This window comes from Paramormyrops kingsleyae, chromosome 12, assembly GCF_048594095.1.
Source record: "Paramormyrops kingsleyae isolate MSU_618 chromosome 12, PKINGS_0.4, whole genome shotgun sequence".
NCBI lineage: Eukaryota > Metazoa > Chordata > Actinopteri > Osteoglossiformes > Mormyridae > Paramormyrops > Paramormyrops kingsleyae.
In genome coordinates this window covers 18,478,135-18,494,148 of record NC_132808.1, presented here as the reverse complement: position 1 = coordinate 18,494,148, position 16,014 = coordinate 18,478,135, and the positions used below count along the sequence as shown (strand labels likewise).

Here is a 16,014-nt window from a genome sequence, read left to right as displayed (position 1 = left end):
TATTTTTTATCTGAGGTGCCTTCTTTATTTGGGAATCTCAAGCGCTCAAATTTAACATAATAAAGCTGAGGGCATCTTAATGACGTGGGGAGTCCTGGTGTGATCCTTTAATGCACCAATGATTTGCATTTAAAGGATGCACTGTAACACAGGAACCTTTAATCAGGAAGTCAGACATCACTAAAGCTTGCGGCTGTTTGTGTAGCTATTTTAATTCTGTGACATAATGGAGCCAGCTACCTGTGTGGGGGTGTGAATTCTTATTTGCTTTCATTCAGATAATTCTGGTTGCTTTTAATGGAGCACCTAACTAAAAGTCCAAAATGTGTTTGGACCAAAACTGCCATGTGTTCCTGATTAGAGTACTTGTACTAGATGAAAGGTGGTATCTTCCCACAGTACTGTTACTGTCCCTCACTTTAAAACTTTACTTTGCTCATTTTATTCCTGTTCCAAAGAACAGCTGATGGTTGGAGAGGTTTGCATCCTCCACAGATCTGCCAATTTACCTGCATTTTGCAGGGATTCAAGAATGCCTGTTTTGTCCTTTCCATTTTCCTTTCCTGCCTATTTTTGAACAGCCGATTCGGGCACAATGTCACCCTGTTCCCCTTCTGGGACATCGGGTTTCACAGCACACCTGTCACCTGGGAAGGGCTAAAGGCCGCAGGGTTAAGCGGGTTTATCAGAAGCACACAGGCTGCGGTCTGCTTCGCTCGACCCGGCTCTTCAAAAGCCCTCTTCATGGGCTGGGGAGCTGGGGTACCTGATTCATCAAGCCTTTGCAAAATATCAGCCTTTTTCCTGAAAGGATTAAGAACAAAAACAATAAAATCCCAGAACCTTTTATTCTTTTTCTCTTTGCTGGTGATAAGCTTCAGATTTTTTGTAGTTTATTTTTCGAAAGCCAGAGATGAGCAGAATCCATTTTTTCGGACAAACCGTTTATGGTGTCATAAAAGCTCTCCATTTTCAAAATTGTTCACTTTTATTTTCGTGTTCCATCAAGGCATTTCCTTTTTAAATCACGCTTCCTGATATTCACCTCATGGCCGTATGGTCTTTGGACACCCGTTGTCTCTCTCATAATGGGGTTTGTGGCTTCAAAATGTAAACGATCGTCGATGGTGTTATCTTTTTCATTTTTATTGTAAACTGTTTATGGACAATGTCCTGTCACAGAATAAATACATTGTTTCTGTGTTAAAAGGGTGTTTGGCTGTACAGCACGGACCCCAGGAGACCCTTTTTGGTCAGGTCTCACCATCACCGACTCTGCAATTTTCTCCTCCGTTGACTTTAATGCGATGTTTCTGTGTCGCGTCTCTCGTCGAGTAAGTGTATGTATTCCAAACAAAAATTGCGGCATTATTATAATGGTGTTCTTATTTGGAGATAACCAGCCTTCAGTGGTCCTTTTAGGACTCAGCAGAGAGGAAAATTGTATGGGCCGCAGTGGTGTGCTTTGACGAACACATGGCGATGCTGAGTCTGTCACTTCTAGTCCTGTCTTTTCTGATATTGGCTCCCTTCCAGTAAGCAAAGGATAGACAGTGATCCTTCACTGCAGCCACGTGTCACCCCCCCCCTCCCCCCACCCGCTGCCTCCACATCTTTGCCTCCTGTGAGTTGTACTACTACCCTCCCCTTATGTGTTATTACTCTATGACTTCAGAGGACCAGCCATCAGCTTCAGTGTAGCCGTGGGCCCCCACGGTCGCTAATAGGTCTAGTTATGGTGCAGCCACACTGATGCTGGCTCTTGCATAGAGAGTTGAGAGATTTGGGGTGCTGGGAGGTGAGACTACTTCATTGGAATGCAGACACGAGCACGGATGGATTTAAATATATAATCCCCTCCCAGGGGTCTCCAGCTATTTCAGTCTATTGTTATCAGCTTGCCTGGACTTGATGTGACCCCTGGGAACCAAGTCTTCCTCAGAGCTCTCCATCTCTCATTGGCCCCATCGTCACTCTCCAGATCATCGATAAACACTCCACTGTGCGTCTCCGAAACTGGTAATGCGGACCCTCCCCCCCCCCCCCCCCAGTTGTTGCTCTGAAGGGCAGACTGCGGGGGAGAATAAATGCCTGTTGGGTCTGCATGTGCTGGCCACGTTTCATTAAGAATCAAAGAGCTTGTTAAAAACTCAAATGGCAAGCGTTCTTGGCATGCAGCAAAACCTGTTTCTGGTTTTTTTTTAAAAACCCATTTTCAAAAATTTCTCTGCAGGAAAGGGGAAGCCAGTACACATTGATACACAAATATGCACCTCGCATGTCCGGGTGCATTTCCGCTGATACTGCCCAGAGTTATCTGCAGTGATTTAAAAAGGAGAAGCTTTTGAATGGGAAAAAAATGCAGCAACATTGGAAGAGTGAATGCCTGTAAATACTGGCCAGGGACCACCACAGGAATATTAAATGAATCACTCCGTTATTTATTGATTTCTTTTAAGCTTTGGTAGTTTTCTGTTTCTCTCGCAAGAGTGCTTTCGCTTTCCCGGCTCTTTCTTTTTCTTGCATTTTCGGTGTTTGCTGCTGGTGGTTGGGGAGGGGGATATTGCGGCTTACATGGGATGGGATTAGCCGTTGGAGGTGGTGTGGGAAGTCCAGCACGCTAGTGCTGTTGTCAACGCGGGCACTTCCAGTGGAACAGCCTGGCAGCCCGTGTGAGAATGGAACCCCGTGGAGAGGTAGGCTGAAACCTCTAGACCACAAATTTGACAGTTGGGACAGTCAGTGGGACCTGCGCTGAGATTCTGGCTGCCTCTGTAAAGTGAAAGATGAGTTTGCTGTGTCTCTTTGCATTGCATATTGTCACAGTGCTATCTTTATTAGCTATACTCGTAGGGCAGGGCAATTGTCATGATGGCATAATTTAATTTGAATTTGTGTTTTAAGACAATGTGCAAAATTTCAGAATCGAGAATTATTCATCCATCCATCCATCCATCCACTGCTTATCCTGGTCAAGATTGGAGGTGGGCTTGAGCCTATTTTAGGCAGCCTGGGCACAAGATTTGAAAAGCTTTATTCTGAACAAAGCAAGGTTTGCAGAGAGTTTGTCATAGCAAAGCATAACCGAACACCTGATTGATTTACGGCTGCCTCCGTAAAGTGAAAGATGAGTTTGCTGTGTCTCTTTGCATTGCATATTGTCACAGTGCTATCTTTATTAGCTATACTCGTAGGGCAGGGCAATTGTCATGATGGCATAATTTAATTTGAATTTGTGTTTTAAGACAATGTGCAAAATTTCAGAATCGAGAATTATTCATCCATCCATCCATCCATCCACTGCTTATCCTGGTCAAGATTGGAGGTGGGCTTGAGCCTATTTTAGGCAGCCTGGGCACAAGACTGAACTACATCTTGGATGAGATGCCAGTCCATTGCAGAAATCTGATATATTAGTAAATTCTATTGCTAAATACTTCTTGTCAAGCAATAGAAGAAAAACAGTCTTCTTGGCTTGATAAACCATACCATCCTCCATCAGCAGCACACATGCACAAATATCCTTACACTGACATAGAGACAGACAGTACTTCTAATCCAGATGAGTCTGTAAAAAAGGTCGTAAATCATTTGGTCCTCGTGGAATTGGTTCAGATTTGAAAAGCTTTATTCTGAACAAAGCAAGGTTTGCAGAGAGTTTGTCATAGCAAAGCATAACCGAACACCTGATTGATTAGAGAACGCAGGCAGCAGAAAAATACAGTGGAATGGGAATGGAATGGTGAAACTGTAAGGTAGTTATATTAAATAAACAGGAAATCGGGTATCCTCCATAATTCTGCTTTGCCCCTTCTCTAATGAAGAAATGGCCTGTGGGTGGATGTGGTGTGTGGATGGGGGGGGGATTTCACAGCATGTCTTACAGGTCTATCAGGGGTCTGAAAGATGGCAGCAGAGCTGGACATGTCAGGGTCAGAAAGTAAAAAACCAGACCAAGATTTTATTTCAACCAACCAGCTGAGGATAAAGAGTCACAGTCACGGAGTACTCAACTGGTTGGTTGAAACAAAATTTTGGTCTGGATTTACTTTCTGAACTTCAAATGTCCACCTATAGTGATGGATAGAGTCCCTCTCTTTCACTGCTGTGTGACCTGTAGTGTGTAAATCAAACTGTGTATTAAAGGATGGTGATACCAGACCAGGAACTTTCAGACTGGGTTAAATTTGTGGCTTGGTATTGGTTTATCCATCCGTCCATCTTCCAAATGCATTTCCAGTGTGGTACTGCAGTGAACCTGGAGCTTTTCTGAGGAAACACAGGATACAGTGCAGGGAACACCTTAGAAGTGGTGCTTGTGGCGTGAACCTGTCTGAGGGAAAATTAATAAACGAAGCCTGTAATTAAAAGGACAGAGAGTGAAGTGATTAGTTTTATTTTGCATACAGTAAACAAACAGAAAAGTTCACTCAGTTGAAAGGATTAGCATGTGCAGTTGGATTCCAGTCAGATGCCGGATGAACCACCCATGCGCGGACACTGCAGCTCTGTGCCCAAGAGTAACCAGATAATAGAGGTAGATGGGATGAGTTCAGGATCCGCTAAAAGCTTCAGCTGCACCTGTGTGTAGGCGAATACAGAATGTGTGATACAGAGTTATAGATGAGCCCCAGTTCACAAATGCATCATGTGACTTATGGCTGGCCAATCAGGCAGCTAGGAATGGGTTCTCCTGTGACATGTGCTTTCCGCTCTAGATATCAGTAAACCATGCTCCTTATGGAGGATGAATGAGACATAGATTAAATGCTCTTTTTTTATCTCTGGCTTTAACAAACACATTGGGCAATGTTGATTGGTCAGTTTGTGTCCAGTTCAGTTCCCGACATCCCTGCCTGATTCACGGCTGTGAGACAGGGTTTTCTGTGAAAGAGTACAAGCTGGGCGACAGTGTTTCCTCGTGTTCCCTCTTACTGCGGCTGCATCTGACTTTTTTCTTTTATCAAACGGGGAGTCGCTTTTCAGGTAATCGATTTCACAACTGGATGCCGCTTAGCCCTGTGTGAATGAGAATAGGGAAAATGCAGTGGGTGGGGGAGGGGGGTTCATACATTTCTCCATTTTCAGATGTTTTCTTCAGATTTGCTTGTATGTTGTTAAATATCCACCCAGAAGAGAGTATGAATAATTTAAAGGTCTGAAACATTAATTAGACAGGATAGTCCACTCAGTCTGCTTGAGCGTCTTATTAATTCAGATGTAATTAAATTCTACATTTTGATATTGGAAATCCTTTGATACATGAAAATGGATCGGCAGAGAAGGAAAAATGAGAGAGAAAGAATGGAGTCCTGGTAACGTAAATGTCAGTTTTGTGTGGGATATTTACTATGAGGTTAATGCTCTTTAAATCAGTCCCTCTGCGCTGAGAGCAGTGGAGGAGTCACATTGTGAGCATAAATCACCCATTAAATGCTGATGTGACCTGAATAGTTCTTCATACATATATAATCATCCCATTGCCAAAGCAGGGGAGAGACAACATCTAAAACATTCATGAAGAGTCTATTAAGTAGCCCTCATAATGGCCCGCCGCCGAATGGCCAAATGACCGAAAGGTGCTTTTTTCCCCGCTCTTCGTTTCACTCACGTGCCACAGGCAAAGAAGGTGCGACATCTACTGAATTGAAAGCGGGGCTTTGTGCACGCAGGCAGCATTAAAGACAAAGGCCGTGCCGGTTGCTGTAACGGGGGGGGGGGGGGGGGGCTGGGTATTGTATTACTGTTATTTTCATCAGCTTTGATTGTCCCGTAACACGACTCTCAATGATTAAAAACAAATAAACAAAAAAAAACCATGCAGCTGTGTGCTGGCCACTCCTGACTGACTCCCACCTGTTCTGCAGAACCGAAGAGTTCATCTGGACGTGAAATGTGATGCGTGGGACTTTTAAGGCGTTTCAGCACAGTGAGGAAGACTTAAAGGTACGTTGCAAGTTGTCTTTGTGTGTGTGAGTGTGTGTGGGTGTGTGTGTATAATTTGTTTCCTTGTTAGATGCACAGCTTCGCTTGTCAGTGAGCGCTGAATCTTGGTGAGCTCTAACTGACATTTTCAGGTGGCAATGTTCTGGGCTTTCCATGTGCTACCCGCTAACTAGGCAAACATGCTTTGGGCCAAACGTGGGGTCGTGGGGTTGTTTTGTGTGAACCTGAATGCATATGAACCACCCATGTCCCGTCTTTCACAAGGTATTCAAATAGGCCAGAACAGGAGAAGGTTGTGTTTCCCCATACTCCTCTCAATGTCCAGGGCATCCACTGATGTATGCAAATGGCTCGGAAATTTCGGGTAAGGCCTTGAGCCTTCCCTTGTGCACCGTGCGCACGCGTTCAGAGCTCGTTTCGTAATGCAAATGATGACGTCTCCACACTAATCATGCAAAACAGCATCTGGCCTCCTTTCTGTCCTGCCTCCTCTGGCAGATTTGTCGGTCTTCTTGTTTCGACACCCACTGCACCACTGTCCCTGGGCAGGACACCACCGAACCCGTCGACCTTCCTCCCGTAGTTCTGCAGCTTTGCGTGTGGACATGAGTAGAGCGGTAGGGATACTGTGACTTGTGACATACAGTATAATCAGACCGATGTGTGTGTATATATAGCACATACGATCTGATCTATTCAATCTTTGCTTGATACTTATTAGTATGGCTGACAAGCACATAAAATGAAGGCATGTTTAAATTACGGCAAGTCTTCTCCAGGACTCTGTTTTGATGGTTTATTCCTTAGAATGACTTGATATAGGTATGTCATGCTGGCAATATAAGACCAGTGTATCCATCCATCATCCACCCATTCAGCCTGTTATTTCGTGCAGGTCGAGTGTGTAGGCCAGGAAGCACAGGGCATGAGTTGGGGGACACTGTGCTGTGATTGCTGGTCCAGCCCAGGGCTGTGTCCATATAAAGATAAAAATAATATTCACCATAAGGTGTTAGCCTGGTGATCAATGCGTTATGCTGCTGAGATGCTCTAAGAGACGGAGAGGAAGCTGAAAGCTAAGCACTCACTTCTCATAAATCTTTTCTGCTATGCACATTTTTAAGAAGCATCCAGATGCATAGAAACATTGTATGTTGACTGGGTCCTATCCTCCAGCATCGAGCAATGTTGGCAGTCCACAAATCTCTGTGCCCTAGGTTTGCTTTGTCCTCCCTGGGTGAGACTTCGGGACCCAGGGATCCTCTATGCTGGGTGGCCGTGTCACCTTCGCCTCTGTTATCTTTACCAGTCCTGGTGTTTTGCATCAATCAGACGCCGCTCTTACTGTTTTCTTAGTGCCCCCTCTAACTTCACGCAAATGGAGTTATTTGAATCAAGGGAGCAAGGGACACCAAACAAATAATGGTGACAAGATCTGTGCTGAGCGAATTTGGATTGAACGCGGGAATTGTTCGCGTTTTCTTGGGTCCGGTTGCGCTTTGGCTAGCAAATGCATTTTTTAACAAGAAAACGAGCGTGTGAGCATGTTTGTTTGCCGAGAGGAAAAACGGTGTCTGCCCGCTCTCTGTGGCGGCACCCCGGCCTGTCTGCTCACAATTTAGCGATCAAACGTCACCCCAGAACGTGGGGAGTGTACCTTCTTCTAACGACTTCCTCAGGGTGGGGTTGGGTAGGGTGCGTGAGCGGTGATAATTGGTTTGTCTGTCAGTGTCTCCCCGGAGCGCTGATGGCCAAGTGCATGGTGTGAAAAGTGGGCTGGGGCTTGGATTACTGCAGGATCTGTCACCAGCCAGTCAAACGGCACAGTGTGTGTGTGTGTGTGTGTGTATAGGGGTGTTTTGTAGCACCAGCCTACAGCTTTCGCCACTCTCTCCTGTGGCGGCACATTTCAAGGTGACGACATCCTGTGCTGTGACTAGGGTCTCATTACGCTTAAAGGGTCCCCACATGGGGTACAGACATGTGTCGTACACAAGCACTTGACTAACGGCCCCACGTCTTGCTGCCCACGTCAATTTCTTAAAACATGCCATTGCATGCATTTCTTAACCACTTTTTATTTAGCAGAAACTTTTATCCAATGCAGCGTACATTTTTTTTGAGAAAGGAGGGTCCAGTCCCTGCAGCAGTTAGGGGGTTAAGGGGCTTGCTTCAGGACGCAACGGTGTCAACCCTGGGCTTTGAACCAACAACACATCACAGACACAGTGTCCTGAAAATGAAATTCTCAGAAGTGCATGTCATGCAGAAATTATTAGACTTTCATTAACTGATTAATTTATTCGTCTTTGTGTCCAGTAAGTTGTGCCCCTGCTTCACTTATGCTTGTCCCTCACTGCTCTTGTCTTGATGTCCTTTCATGACTTCACTCTCCACATCATCTATATTCCCTCCACCCTCTGTGTTGCACACCCATGTTTACCAGAGCTGATGGTAAATAAAGTCTTTCTGTGCTTTTTGCTTTTTTGTGTTTGATTTCAGAGGCGGGGGCTGTGAATCGCCTCGATAAGGTTTGCGGCCCCAATGAGATTTAAAACGTTGGCGGCCCCACGACATTATCAGATGGTGACGGAGGGCGTGGATTAAAGTTGAGCCGCCCTTGTGTAAGAGAGCCCATCGCACTGAACTGACGGGCATTTATCTGCTGCTTGGGCTTAACCTTGCGACACTGCAGTCTGTTGTTGGGGCGGGGGGGCAGGGGGCATATTAGATGTGTTACGCATATGTCCATCCATAAATCTGCCAGCCAGTCTTCGTGCCAGCTTCAAGATCCGACGCATTGCGGTTCCAGCATTCGCCACCGGGCAGCGGAAAGTTCTGGAAAACGGTGAAAGTGTATCCCTTAGACTCTACCTTCCACCTGTGGGGTCTGCCATTGTTATGTGATCTTTGGGGTGTGTGTGGGGTGGGAGGGGTCGCTACCCCTTGTTTTAGCCACTGGGAGAGTGTCCCCTGTGGGATATCAGGTGATAATGGACCATTAGAGACCTGATGGAGGCAGTTGTGGGGGCAGACCTGTAAAAGACAGCATACTGCCTCTGTGTCTTTGTTTTCCCATCCCGGTGAGGGGTCCAGGTGGTGTTGACAGCTCCGGGGCCCAGTGTCACTCTTCTCGCCATTCATTAATCAATGTCAGCCTTATAGGCTGGAGGCCCCCCTTGCGCAGTAGACGTCACTGTGGTCTTTGCTGGAGGCTCTAATGTGGCACCAGAAACTGGCCAGACTGGGGTGGGTCTTTTAGGAACACCTGGGGGGATGTTTTTATCTCGTTGCCTGAGCTGACCTCTGAGGTCACCTCTGGATGCTGATTAACCTGCGTGAAAGGTAGAGGTTACCTGTCGGTGTCAGCGTGGCCCGGGGTCGCACCTGATTGTCACCGTAATGCTCTCTGACAATATGGCTATTCATTTCAGGGGGAATCGGAGCCGTTCAGCCTCTCCGCATGTCCGAAACCTGTTAAACTGAGAGCCGGCGACGAGTACCTCCAGCTAACATTTAATTAGCATTTTGTTAGCGATTGTATGTTTCTGCAGTTGTCTTAAAGTTGCCGTTTGGGTGGCAAATGATGGCTTGACCTCACCTAAGAGTTGAAGTGGGGAAGTGGGACAGAGTGCCCCTTCCTGGCTCGCTCTGCCAAGGCCATGCTGCCGGCTAGTGTTTCTTCAAAATGCTGCTTCTAAACCGGAGACTGAGTGTATTAAAACGGGGATAAACGTGGTGTAATTTAGCCCTGACCTGAGACGAGTGCTGTATCACGAGCTAATGTGGCTGTTTGCCAGTTCGGTAGCCTTGTGAATCCCGCCTCCCCCAGCTATTTCCTCGCTCCACTGCAGCACGTTGGAATGCCCTCGCTTTTTTGAGGAAGCCCCCCCCCCCCCTCCACAGGTGATGGGAGTCTGTAAACTACATGTCGCCATGATGTGGGTCAAGGTCACGTTCAGCAGGTATGCGAAGCATGAGGAATGGGGGCCCATCTCCACTTTGGGGCCCCTTGTGAAAGAGGAAGAGAAAATAGGGTCCGTATCAATCCATGCGCCGTCTACATGGTGAAAATTGTCTATTCGTTCCACAAACAACATTTTTTGCTATTCATTTTACTAGTCGCCTGGAGACAAAGTTCTCCCTTAATCGGCCACGGGATTGGCTGTACGTGTGCCGTGCTCGGACCACACCGGTGACGTTCCAGGTCCCGTAAGAATGTGCTGTCTTAGTAGTCTATGGCGTCTAGAGAGGCGGGCAGCAGGAATTACAGCCTGATTTATTTACAGTCCTGTCGTGGCCATAAACCCTAGAAGTTATGGCTTACGTTTTAATTAGAAATAATGTCTTGTAGAGCTCTAGTGATGTATTGCTCAATCAATATATTGACTGTGACTCTCTGATGAGGAATGTTTATATTGACAGTGTCCGGACTGATCTAACTTAACACCTTGTCTTTCACAGGAATTTGTAAAAAAGAGGGATTTGCTCTTTAGCTGTCTTATGCATTATCAGGTGGACACTGTGTGCTGTGTAAGACTGTGACTCCATTTTGGTGCAAACAGTTAATTTATCTCAGTGTACTTACTTGGTCTTTAAGGATCTGGCAGTTGTAACAGAGGGTGACTTTTGGTAAACTGCGTGTGAAGTCCAAAACCACCTGTTAAGCTTCACCCAGAGGACACAGCGGAAATGACCACTAATGGTCAAGCCAGGCATAAGCCATATGCACTTAACCATATGTTATATTGTATATGACAGGCCAATGCTGCAAAGTTAGCAAGAAGTCTGAGATTTCCATCAGCAGTAGATCACATCATTTTCCATATGCATGAACAGGACTGTAAGCGAAAAGAGGTTTTGATCAAAAAGAAAATTCTGCCAGGTGTTTGGGGGTGGGGCATGGGGGGAGGCAACAACCTCACTGCTCTGTCCACTTATAGAATGAGGCAACCATCTTTAATACACCGCTGGACATTTTAATATAGATATTTACTGTGGGGTGCAGAGGTGGTCATTACACTGAAATCTGCTCACAAATCAATATGCAGCCTTACCTTCCAGAAGCAGCGTTATTGAATGGACAGATGTATTTCAGATAAGGGGGGAAGGCTTTATTTCCATTTAACGTTGTAGGTGTGTCAGTGAAAAAAGGGGTAGGGATTCAGGGAATAGAACATGATGGATGAGAGCAGAGATCTGAGGCAATATCAGATGAATAGTGTTTACACAAAAACTCCTGGACTACTGATGTCTGTGTTAGCAGGATCCAGTGCAGAGCCTCCCCCCCTCCCCACCTACCCTAATCGCATAGGTCTGTATCTGTCACAAAAATAGGGTGATATGAATAATACATAATGTACCTTGGAATGACATGTACCAATACTTAATAGCTGTACCTTTTTTTACTCCGTCTCTCCCCACATGCTTGGGCAGGTCCTTGCCATGATACACGCAACACACTTGCAATATGCTCGCAAACACGCACCAAACACACATACACCTGCGTTTGCCCACGCACTCGCATACACAGACTGCACTTTTGGGAAGAATGAACTGCTGGCGGGTTTGGACGGAGCTCGACATTCTTTGTGCTCCCTTGGTGGGCTCGGACCGGCCTGCGCCAATCTTAATGGGCGGGTGAACTTCCTGACATGCTCTGTGAGCAGGACCATATGAGCAACCCGTGAGGAATGCTGGCCTGATGCGCAGTCAATGGTTAACTGTTCTTGAAAGCCTCTGGTCCTTGTGAAATGGCTACACTCCCCACGACTTGACCTGGACTCTGTCTTCTCCAACCAATTTTTCTTCTTCTCGCTTGTCTGTGCTTATCTGACCTTTGTGTAATTCGAGACCATAGATAAGGGCCCCAAAGGCTGTGAGCCTTGTTTGTCTGTCCCTCTCATCTGCTAATACCCTCGTTATTTCCCTGCTGAAGAAATTCTGCTGTCGTGGCTGTTTGTTGGCCTTCTCTGAAGGAGCTAAATAAAGTAAGGACGTCTCATATAGTCGCTTCGGTAACCGACGCTGCTGGGCGTGGAGGAAGTGGGGAAAGGTCAGTCATTCCAGTGAAAAAAACGCAGCTTCAGCAAAATGGAGGGAAAAGCAAGTGTGCGAATTAAGCCAGCAACAGGAAGCGGGACTCGTGCCGGATCTCGTGGAGGTTTTACGCGCCTCATATCCTCAGATTTCCAATTCTTGGACTGTGCTTCCTAATGATGAACTCAATGCAACAAATCACATCAATAAAATGCTCTTTGCGCCGTCCGCACATCTCAGTGCAAAGCTGGCTGTAGTGACATGAACTGAAACAGGCCGGTTTCCTGCTGTGTGTTTCGATATGAATGGCAGCATAAAGACAGTAAATATTTGTATGTTTTACAGCTTCCAAATACTATTCAAGAATTTGCATTTTTTCTTACATTTTTCAGGGATAATTAGGAGTTTGGTGTTGATTATTGCCTCTTTAGCAGTTTCTTATTTCCAAAAAGAACCCCGTATCAATGGGCATAGGGAACCCATTGAAAGGAACAGCTGCTCGATGCTTCTGGAGACTTATAACGACTTCCTGGGAGTGTCACAAATGGAGCCCCATAGCCACCCTGCCATAGCCACCCTGCCATAGCCACCCTGCCATAGCCACCCTGCCAGCCGCTGGCACTCGGTGCCCACGTCCTGTGTCTCTGCCGCTACCTGGAGTAGTTGCTCAGTGCGGGCTGCATCACCTGCAGACCGCAGAAGGTACTTTTAGCAAAAACGAAATGAGACTTGGCCAGCCCACTAATTAGTAATTATATCTCTGAGCTGCCGGGGTTGGGGTGGGGGGGGTGTCTTTTAATGTTGAGAACACCTGGCCTTCGAATGTGGGGGAAGGGGGGCAGGTACCAGGGCCTACTGCAACCTCACCACACCAAAACCCTGGTCTGAATCATAGTTTCACGCACAAAAAGTCTGGAGCCTGACATTTCAAAAGTACAGCATGCTGTCTTGAATATCAGAATATCAGTCCAGCCTCTAACCTTTAGCCATGCGATGTTACTTACAAATTAGATTTTTAGCTAGGAGAGACAATGATACAGCTTGCTGCCGGCTTGATCGGAGATCTGTGAATTTTACTTGTTTTTAAGATGTACCATAGTGTTCCATAATTCATTATTATTGTATATTGTGCCCCTAATTACACACTTTATATAGGCTTATTAAAACCAAATTATTGTCTAACATCAAATGAATTACAATTAGGTATGTGAACAACTAAGCAGTGGAGTAGGTGCCTTAATCTTCTCTGATTAGTTTAACTCTGCACCTTTGAAGTAAACCCAATGTTTAGCATTTGGCTGTATTAAATAGGTGTAATTAAACCCAGGGTCTTCTGATTCAGGGATATCTTTGTTCTCCTTAAATTTGCACACGCTGTAGGATACACACTGAAATCCCTTTGGGAAAATAGATCTTAGGAGAGTAGAGGAACACAGGAGAGACTGTCTAATCTGACCCTGATGCCTCTTCTCTAGTTGCACATTGTGAGATCCGTCCATCCATCCATCCATCTATCCATCCATCTGTCTTTTCTTTTCTTTAATCTTTCTTTTATCCTCAACTACTTGTCCAGTGCAGGGTTACAATGCAAATGGAGTCTATCCCAGGGAACTCAGGGCAGGAGGCAGGGGAGACCCTGAACAGGATGCTAGGCCATCACAGGATACACAAACACACACACACACACACACACACAGATTTGTAATTATATCTTTGTGGGGACTCACCATTCATTTCTATGGGCAAAACCCTAATCCTTAAAATAACATGTTTTTGTCAAGTTGTGGGGGGACATTTGATCCTCACAATGTAAAATAAACATACTACACACACACACACACACACACTATAGATTTTGGAAGTGAACAGGAGTACCTGGGGGAGATATCTATTGAAATATTGATTTTCAAAATACAAATGGCGCTGGTAGACTGAAGCGATGTTTTCCAGGACCAACGTGTCTTCACAAAAATTTGGAAGAGGATGCCAGTGGTGCCAGCAGCCCGTAAGACTGGCTCGGCAGCCCGGCACAGATGGCAGGCGCGGGACAAAGCTTAGGAGCCGGATCAGGCCGAGCAGCGCCGCCCTGCTGTTGAGGGATTTACAGTACCGGTAGGCGTTACTGTCGGGTCGGCACAAGCACGGGAAGTCTGGGCAGAAAAGAAAATGAGAGATGGATGAATGCAGATCTTTGAGATAAACGTGCGGAACGTGCCAGCATTGATGGGAAAGTCCCTAAAACGGCAACGAAAAGAGCGTTTTGAGCCCAAACACGATGGCCCGTTTTGAGAGGGGCGGTTATGGGACGGGGCGAGTCATCGGCCGCTGATGTAAAGGTACAGATGTTTCCTTCTCTGTCAGTGCCCATTAAAGGGCATCTTTATTTAAACCCGCATCCTCAATGCACTCGCAATTGAAATTCTAATTAAACGCACCACAAATAGAAAGCTGTCATTGTTACCCATGAGACCCACGCTCTCTTTGTTGAAACCTTCATTCCCATATTTCTCACAGCTTTTGTCCCCAAACATAAAAAACAAACATTTATTTTGGAGTTGGGCACAGCCAAGCCTGTGCCTGAGAACCGTGGGGTGGAGCGGACCTGGTCGGCTGTACCGTCAAGCTGTGTCCCCACATGGTTGAGTATATGAAGATCTTTAAGGGATGGTGACTCTGAGCTGCGTGTCCATTCACAGAAGGCTTCGTGAAGCAAGCTACCAACTTCGGCTTCGGTAATACGCAGTGGGAAAATGAATGTCTGCGTGCCTGGAGAGACTCCAGATATATGATTAGCTGTAGAAATAATGAAAAGCTGGTAATGTCAGATGTTTTACTGGGGAACAAAGAGGAGAGCATGTTTATGGCTCAGAACCTGTAGCGAGATACTTAGCTTGGCTAGTTTAGCTGGTGTCCACTGAGCTGTTACTGGAAGCTGCATACGTGGAGGTGTCAGTGTGATAGTGTGGAGCTGTGTAAGTATCCAAGTTGCACTATGCAGGTGTGCAAACATCTGAGGTACTATGTGGAGGAGTGTAGGTGTTGAGGTGTTAAAGGCAGGATGTGTGTAGGTGTCTGCGTTACAACATGGAGGCGTTGAGGTGTCAGTGTTACACAGTGGAGGTGTGTAGGTGTCAGTGTTACACAGTGGAGGTGTGTAGGTCTCAGTGTTACACAGTGGAGGTGTGTAGGTGTCAGTGTTACACAGTGTAGGTGTTAGTCCTGATTATGTTATCGCCTTTTTGCACAATGTATAGACAGAACCTTGATATTGCCGAATTGTGTTTATGTAGGAATGAATGCACCGTTTCTGCCCTCTCGTCTGCTCTCTATGTCGGAACCGTGGCTCAGGGTTGACTCATATTATACAAGAAAATGTGTTGCGATGCATGCAATGCAGTACCGGACCATCCACGCTCCTGAATTTTTCATACTTAAAGTGACAACGTGCCAGGCAAAGCTGGTCATAAACGTCACATTTATGACATGTTTTATGGTTGTTATAAGAATAAATAATAATTTTACTAAAACTAACTGTACACTATTTAACTAAAGTAATGATTTGATTATCTTTCGGTCTCTCAAGCGATGAACTTGAACCATAGAAATAGCCAACAGCATCACATCACGACACTTTGTAGTAGCCAGCTAAGTTCTACAACTTTCCGTCTATCCAGAGAAATTAAATTACTAAAACCTAAAGTAAAATATATAAATATTAACTTGATGTGCATCTTGAAAATATAAACTATTGAAACTACACCTAAAACTAAATCGGATTTCAAATGAAAATTAAAAAAATATAAAACACTAAATTAGAAAATAACAATAATAACACTGCTCAAAAACATACACAGGTATATGGCATTGCAGTGCAAATATACATTATTTTAGTTTGCAGCCATCAGTCTTTATAATCCTGTAGTGAGAGATCATATAAATGCAGGTATTTCTGTACTTTCTCAGTCATCCATTCTTCAAATCCGCTAGCCATTCTCGTTATCATTCTGATCATAGTGAGTAGGAAAGGAA

The 16,014-nt window shown here is 45.5% G+C and overlaps 1 protein-coding gene across 9 annotated transcripts in view; it reads left to right on the top strand.

Annotated features, from left to right (window-relative positions):
- The window catches only part of LOC111842607 (adhesion G protein-coupled receptor L3-like), a 179,562-nt gene that overhangs the window by 21,978 nt on the left and 141,570 nt on the right, over positions 1–16,014 (top strand). For 6 of the 9 annotated variants that reach the window (XM_023809355.2, XM_023809359.2, XM_023809354.2 and 3 more), the window contains one exon: positions 5,868–5,946. The exons of 2 other annotated variants lie outside the window; for them this stretch is intronic. The gene's annotated coding sequence lies outside the window, so the exon portion shown is untranslated. Of the gene's footprint in view, positions 1–5,867; positions 5,947–13,972; positions 14,098–16,014 lie in introns of those variants that run through there. One more of the 9 variants, XM_072697606.1, reaches the window with a different exon arrangement.